The sequence below is a fragment of the Ranitomeya imitator genome, chromosome 3 (genome assembly GCF_032444005.1).
Source record: "Ranitomeya imitator isolate aRanImi1 chromosome 3, aRanImi1.pri, whole genome shotgun sequence".
NCBI classification, from domain to species: domain Eukaryota; kingdom Metazoa; phylum Chordata; class Amphibia; order Anura; family Dendrobatidae; genus Ranitomeya; species Ranitomeya imitator.
Window position 1 is genome coordinate 37,498,430 of NC_091284.1, and position 7,452 is coordinate 37,505,881.

Below are 7,452 nucleotides of genomic sequence, written 5' to 3' on the forward strand. Positions count from 1 at the left end.
TGATATACAGTGGGGCTGAGGGGCTGGATGTTATACACCCGAGGGGCTGGATGTTATAAAAGGGGCAAGGCGAGGGTCTAGATCTTATACACTGGGAGCTGAGGGGCTGGATGTTATACAGCGGGAGTGAGGCGAGGGATGTGGATCTGGGTCATAGCAAGGAGTCCAAAGCGTAGACCTTCTCTTCCATGTCCATATAACCTCTCATGACATAACCCATTTAAACCGTGACCCTTTTTCATGCCGAGAGGCCTCTTCTCCATCTTTGTTGTAAAAAGTGTTGTTTTTGTGAGACAGCCCCTATAAGGCTGTTATAGAGGGCCCAGATACTAGGTTTATGTCATAGTCCTCCTACCCTACTTTGTCTACATACACACAATACTCACATGCAGCAGCTCGCATTTGCTTTTGCTGTTAGGATTTTTGCATAGTATTCAAAGCATGTAAAAAACATCCAAGTCCTCTGAAGCCGCTGTAATATTTCACCTTTACCAGTCAGTCCCAACCAAAAATAATCTTCAGAGTGGAGCAATAAAATAATTACCCCTGATATCACTGGTTGGTCTCAGTACACTGAGCCCTGGGCTTAATATGAGTGGATTTATCTTACCTTATGTCACACTTTCCAAATATCCCAAATCCAGTGGGACTGTCCCAAATTTGGGGAGCTATCCCTCTGTTCTGGGAGGTGATGGGCAGGTCTCGACTTTAACTGTATCTAGTAGTATACAGTTATCTTACTAGTGTAATAAGTAGTATCATACTGTGTAATGGGGGATTGTAAGGGCATCATACTGTGTGGGGATAGGCTTCATAATATGTGTCAGAATGTGGTGGCATAATACTGTGTGGAGGGCTGTTGGGCATCATACTGTCTGGGGAGGGTCTGTGGGGCTTCATACTGTGTGTGAGGGCATCATAGTGTGTGTCTGGGGAACGGTGGGGCATCATACTCTGTGTGAGGGGCTGTGGGGGATCATAATGTGTGAGGGGGCATCATACTGTGTGTGAGGGCATCATAGTGTGTGTGGAGAACTGTGGGGAATCCTACTGTGTGTGGTGGGCTGTGGGGGATCATAATGTGTGGAGGGGCTGTGGGGGATCGTACTGTGTGGGGAGCATCATACTATGTGGTTGTGGGAGCATCACACTGTGTGTGGGGGGGACTGTGATTGAGGACGTCATACTGTGTGTGGTGGTCTTTGGTACATGAAATAATGGTACCCTACACAGCACTAGTGCTCCCTTTATGCCTCTACAAAGTAATTGTTCCCTTTTGTCCAACCCACAATGAAAGTTTCTTCTTTGTGCTCCCATGCAGTACCAGTTCCCCCTCTTTACCCCCGCAGAATAATTGTGCTCCCTTTGTACTACCACAGTAATAGTGATGACCACATATGATAGTCCTAATTTGTAATGCCCCTTTTTGGGTCCTCACGTGCCCTGTTTATGCCAATAAAAAAAAGCTAAAACTCCCCTAACACGAGAAATGGTGAGGTGGTCTTTAGGGTTGAGCGACTTTTACTTTTTTAGGGTCGAGTCGGGTTTCGCGAAACCCGACTATCTCTAAAGTCGAGTCGAGTGAAATCGGCCGATTATGGCGAAATGTCGGGGATCGACCGAAACACGAAACCCAATGCAAAGTCAATGGGAATTTTTTTATTTTTTTTTATTTTTGATTTATTTTTATTTTTTTTTCTCCCTCTCCCTCTCCCTCTCCCTCTCTCTCTCTCTCTCCCCTCCGTCCCTGAACAGAAAAGCTGGTGTTACACATTGCAAATCGCTACTGCACACAATTGACAAGATGACGATAGGCGTCCACGCCCCTAAGACCTATGTCATCACTCTGCCCACGCTCCTTCATTGGCTGAAAAAATGACGCCAAGCGCGTCATACGAAACACGACTTTGGCGCGAAAGTCGCGTACCGCATGGCCGACCCCACACAGGGATCGGGTTGGGTTTCATGAAACCCGACTTTGCCAAAAGTCGGCGACTTTTGAAAATGAACGATCCGTTTCGCTCAACCCTAGTGGTCTTCCTTCTCTTGACTTTCCACTGACTGGTGAAGATGGCAGAATGAAGGGATGCCATCGCCCCACCTTACATCCTATGCATTGGATTCGACCTCTGGCCCACAAGTGGATGTCCCTGGATGGGTCAGGACTCAGTGTTCCTAGGCAAGACTAGGTGGCATGACTAAAGAATGCCTTTTTCAGCAACACTATCGTTGGTAAGTATGATCTCTGTTTTGCCATAGCTTTCAACCTTCTCAAGAAGCAGATGAAAAATGGTGATCCCTCAAGAATCCTTTTGTGCACCTATCCTGTCCAGACCTGGTTGTGGTTGCACCCTCTGGGTCTGTCATTGTTACCCAACTGTCCATGTGCAGAGGGGTGATGGCTTTCTAATTTGTATAGTTAACAACCTGGTTAGGGGGAACTTATCCTCCTACTTTGTACCGCAATTCTTTTACTAACCACATTAAAAAAAGCCGAACGTCTCGAAGTTCCTTCGATTGTTGAGACATATGATCCAAATCCCGGCATTAAGCTGAAGAAAGGAAATAATTAGACAGATCTTTTATGTGGAATGCAGCTCCTGGTATCTCAGCAACATTGCGACTTGAAAGTAGGAGGACTTTTTGGAGATTACCTGCCCTCTTTGTCAATGTGGAGCAGGTGGCCGGCCATAATGCCTGAATAAATATGACCAGTCACTTATGCAATTTTCTTTTGTATCAACATTTGTTGGCTTTTTTTTGTCGAGCAAACAATTTGATTTAGTGTAAGGAACATAGAGAGATTTCGTAGGGAGAGGGGCAGTGGTTAAGTGGCTGATAGCGCTATCTCGTTTACTGTTTGCAACCTATTAATCCCATTATTTACCTTGGGTTCAGCAGTCAGTGGACACTGTGTCAATAGTGCATATTGTATGCTGTGTAGTGCATGGCGAGTGTTCACCATCCATAAATATTACAGTCTATAAAGGATTCTCATCATCATAAGGTTCGTGTCAGACGACCGTCATGATGCCGTGTTTTTGTGACGGTATTATGTAAGACATGGATCTTCCATAGCTCTACCCTGGGCCTTGGGTCATTAAGTGCAGTCATAGTCCAGGAGCCTTGTGACGGTATTATAGATGTAAGACATGGATCTTCCATAGCTCTACCCTGGGCCTTGGGTCATTAAGTGCAGTCATAGTCCAGGAGCCTTGTGACGGTATTATAGATGTAAGACATGGATCTTCCATAGCTCTACCCTGGGCCTTGGGTCATTAAGTGCAGTCATAGTCCAGGAGCCTTGTGACGGTATTATAGATGTAAGACATGGATCTTCCATAGCTCTACCCTGGGCCTTGGGTCATTAAGTGCAGTCATAGTCCAGGAGCCTTGTGACGGTATTATAGATGTAAGACATGGATCTTCCATAGCTCCACCCTGGACCTTGGGTCATTAAGTGCAGTCATAGTCCAGGAGCCTTGTGACGGTATTATAGATGTAAGACCTGGATCTTCCATAGCTCTACCCTGGGCCTTGGGTCTTTAAGTGCAGTCATAGTCCAGGAGCCTTGTGACGGTATTATAGATGTAAGACCTGGATCTTCCATAGCTCTACCCTGGGCCTTGGGTCTTTAAGTGCAGTCATAGTCCAGGAGCCTTGTGACGGTATTATAGATGTAAGACCTGGATCTTCCATAGCTCTACCCTGGGCCTTGGGTCTTTAAGTGCAGTCATAGTCCAGGAGCCTTGTGACGGTATTATAGATGTAAGACATGGATCTTCCATAGCTCTACCCTGGGCCTTGGGTCTTTAAGTGCAGTCATAGTCAAGGAGTCTGAGACCACCTTCATGCATGGGAAAGTATTGTGCTCTCCTCGAGTCTCCAGCTGTTGCAAAACTACAACTTCCAGTCTTAATTTATGCTGGGAAACTTAGTTTTCCAACTGGTTGAGGACCACACGTTGGAGATCCTTGACTTATCCTTATGGTGTTCGAATTTTTGAAGTCCTCTAAATTTGTTATGGATTAATATTAACTCTACGGAACGTAGCTTAGAAATATAGGATATCACTCGGATTAACGTCTTAAGGTGCCTTGATCAATAGTGGCAGCGGCATCTAAGGTGTTTGGCAGATGAACGGGGTCTCTCTAATGGCCCATCGGTGACCTACAAAAGGATCATAAGGTGTGAATATATTATCATGACAGATGGAGACTAATGATGAGCGAACGTGCTGCGATAAGGTGTTATCCGCCATGCTCGTTTGCTAACCGAGTGTTTTCGGCGTGCTCGATAAATATGTTCGAGTCCCCGCGGCTGCTGTTCGACAGCCACAACACATGCAGGGATTTCCTGATGAGATTACCTGTATCTGCATCCTGTTAACGATTAAAAATACTTTCATAATTAGCATTGAAGAAAAAAGACACATGTCCGTCAAGTTCAACCAATGGATGGGTTAGGATATAGGGAGGGGTTATAGGTACATACATCCATAATGCATGACCCAGTCTGCCCTCCAAGAACAAATTTTTCACTCCTGATCCTGAGCATCAATCGATTGGACCAACATTCAGAAGAACAAGAATTTTATACTTTTACGCGCAGGTTTATGCTATTTACGTACATTTTGCAGTCTGGTGTAAAGTTCTCCTCTTTATAATTTCTATCACTATTTGTAAAATGAATCGTCTCCATGGTAACAGACTACAAACAACCCCTGTGTAGTCTGATCCTGCCGTCACCCTCCCTTCCATCTTCTCCGCACTTGCTAAGCTACAAATTTACGTTCACAAAGAAATCGGAGACAGAAGGAAGAGAGATGGATATAAGTATAGAGTCACCAAAACTTAAAAAAAAACCAAAAACATAGAATTTCTTCCCATCAAAAGGCGAGTAACATGTCCCATACACTCCACCCTGTGATTGTCAGACTGTTCTGGATCCAGTCACATCCTCCTCAGCTGGACCGAGAAAACGTTCATTCACGGAATAAACTCTGCAGACGCCCAGGGGAGTCGGCGAGCGGATTTACAGGAACATGGCTAAATCATGGCCGGAGGAAAGCTCCTGAGGAGTCAGGACGGGATCGGGGGACGGATCTTGTATTCATCGCTGCCGAGATGTATCATAGATGTAGCAGAGCTTTTTTTTTTTTTTTTTTTACATAGGACTGCAAGTAATCCTGCATTTGATTTGGAGTCATATCAAGCAATGCGGCCCAAAAAATTAATAAAATATTTTATTCCCAAAATGTAGGACCCCATACAATGAAAAGTAGACATTTTACATTTTTTTTTTGCCCATGGTTTGGGGCAAAAATTGGATTTTTATGTCAACCCTTAAAGGCATCCTGTCACCCCTCCCCCCCCCCCCAAAAAAATGCAATGATTCTATAAAAATCATATTAGCGCATCAATTTGAAAATAACTTTTAACTTGTATGTAAATGAGGCGGCTTTGGTACATCCAAGGTCTCGGCAGGTTATTGCTGCCCTTCATTTTGCATGTTTTCTCTGATGATTGACAGCTGATTAAAGTCAGGCAGTGAGTGTCCGTGCGCACTGACGCTGCCACTGCCTGTGCTTGGGGGCAAAAGAATCCCTTTAAAAATGGGTTGTCAGTAAACCGTGTGACTTCTTTTAATGATTCGTTTTCTTATTATCCGCAGGAATCACTCCCAATCCTTCTCCGCGGGCGATGGCTGATATTGCATTCACTTAAATGGGACTAAGCTGTAATAACACTAACAGCCCATAGACAAGGGTGGCGCTCTTGAGCCGGATAATAATAATAATAATAATAATAATAATTAATATAAATAAACTCTTACTTTTACTAACATAATACAATTTCCTATTGGTGGACAGACCTTGATTGAGACATCGTTTGACCTTGGTCATATCCTTTGCTGGAACAGATTTCACTTCTCAGGGAAATCATTTATTTTATGCCGGAAATCCAATTTTATTTTAAGTCACCATGGCCAAATTTCCATGGATTCATATGCCCGCTGTGATTCAAGTTACGACACATTTTCACGTTTTTTTTTTTTTTTTTAATGTAATAAATCCAGAGGGTATTGCGGCATCCGGGCTGCGTCACCGGCCATTACCCTCGGTGCCAGGGGCGATTGCGAAATACTGCAGGAAACAACAGAGACGACTCCTGCTGCTGAAAAACCACTCAACTTTCTAGTGTTACAGCTTTGTGTGGACTGTATAAGCAGATTTCCAATTATGGGGGCCTGGAAAAGCTGTGTGGTCATCGGAAACGTCGATATTGGTGACATAGCCTCAGGATACCTCATCAATATCAGATTGGTGGGGGTCCGATGTTAGGGTGTTACAGGGACTGGCATACGCCTGAAAACAACGTTTGCAAGAAACGTATGGAAATATGTAGCTTTATTGTATTTTCTTAGCAGTGTAAAATGTAAAGTGCATAGAACCTTACAGGCACTAATGTATGAGGTTCTTCTAATGTATGGTAATTAATAGGGAAAGCATAGAGATAGGTTTAGGATATATAGTGCAAGACTTATAGTTTAGAAAAAGAATAGGAAATATGCAGTGGTGGGCATATTAGTTATATAAACCAGTGTACAGGGGTTTAGATATGGTTACAATGTTTGGGACCAGCCTAGCATGGGAGGGAGGAAGGTCATATATAAAAGAGGAGCACTTCGTGGTTAGATTCGATTGAGCACGTGTCACCTTATACGTTTTCCTGCACAGAGGTGCCCCCATGATTCACAGCTGTACGGAAGCTGTGGCCAACGACGCAAGAAAAAAAATAAAAGTTCTCTGACCACTTCATTTTCAGGATTAGTGGAAGTCACGGAGGTATAACCCTCACAATAATAAATCATGTTGCTTTTCCTAGTAATAGATAGTCACTTTATGAGAAGGGAATACTCCTTAAAGGGAATCTGTCAAAAGGTTTCTTTTATGTAATCTGAGAGCAGCATAATGTAGGGGCAGAGAAACTGATTCCAGCGTTGTGTCACTTACTAGGCTGCTTTTTGACTGTTTCAATACAATCAGTGTTTTATCAGCAGGAGATTACAGGACTAGGTGTCTTGTGCCTCCTAGTCCAACCACGCCCCTAGCACGGTGTACGCAGAAATCTACCAATCAGTGGTGTGGGCGGGGTTAAACAGGGCTCAGCCTTCCGAGCTCTGCTAGATCTGCAGCAGAGAAAACTGTGATTCTAACACAACTGCTGCACCCAGTACACTAAGTGATACATCGCAGGAATCGGGGTCTTTTCCCCTACATCATGCTGCAGTCAGTTTACATAGAAAAAACCTGCTGGCAGATTCCCTTTAAGGCTGGGTTCAGATGGCTATAATAAAACTCGATCCAGTCCCAACATTGCCTCTTTCTGCTTGAGAGTGGTCCCCAAAGTGGCCAGAAAAAAAACCATTTGATGGCAAATGTATTCATTT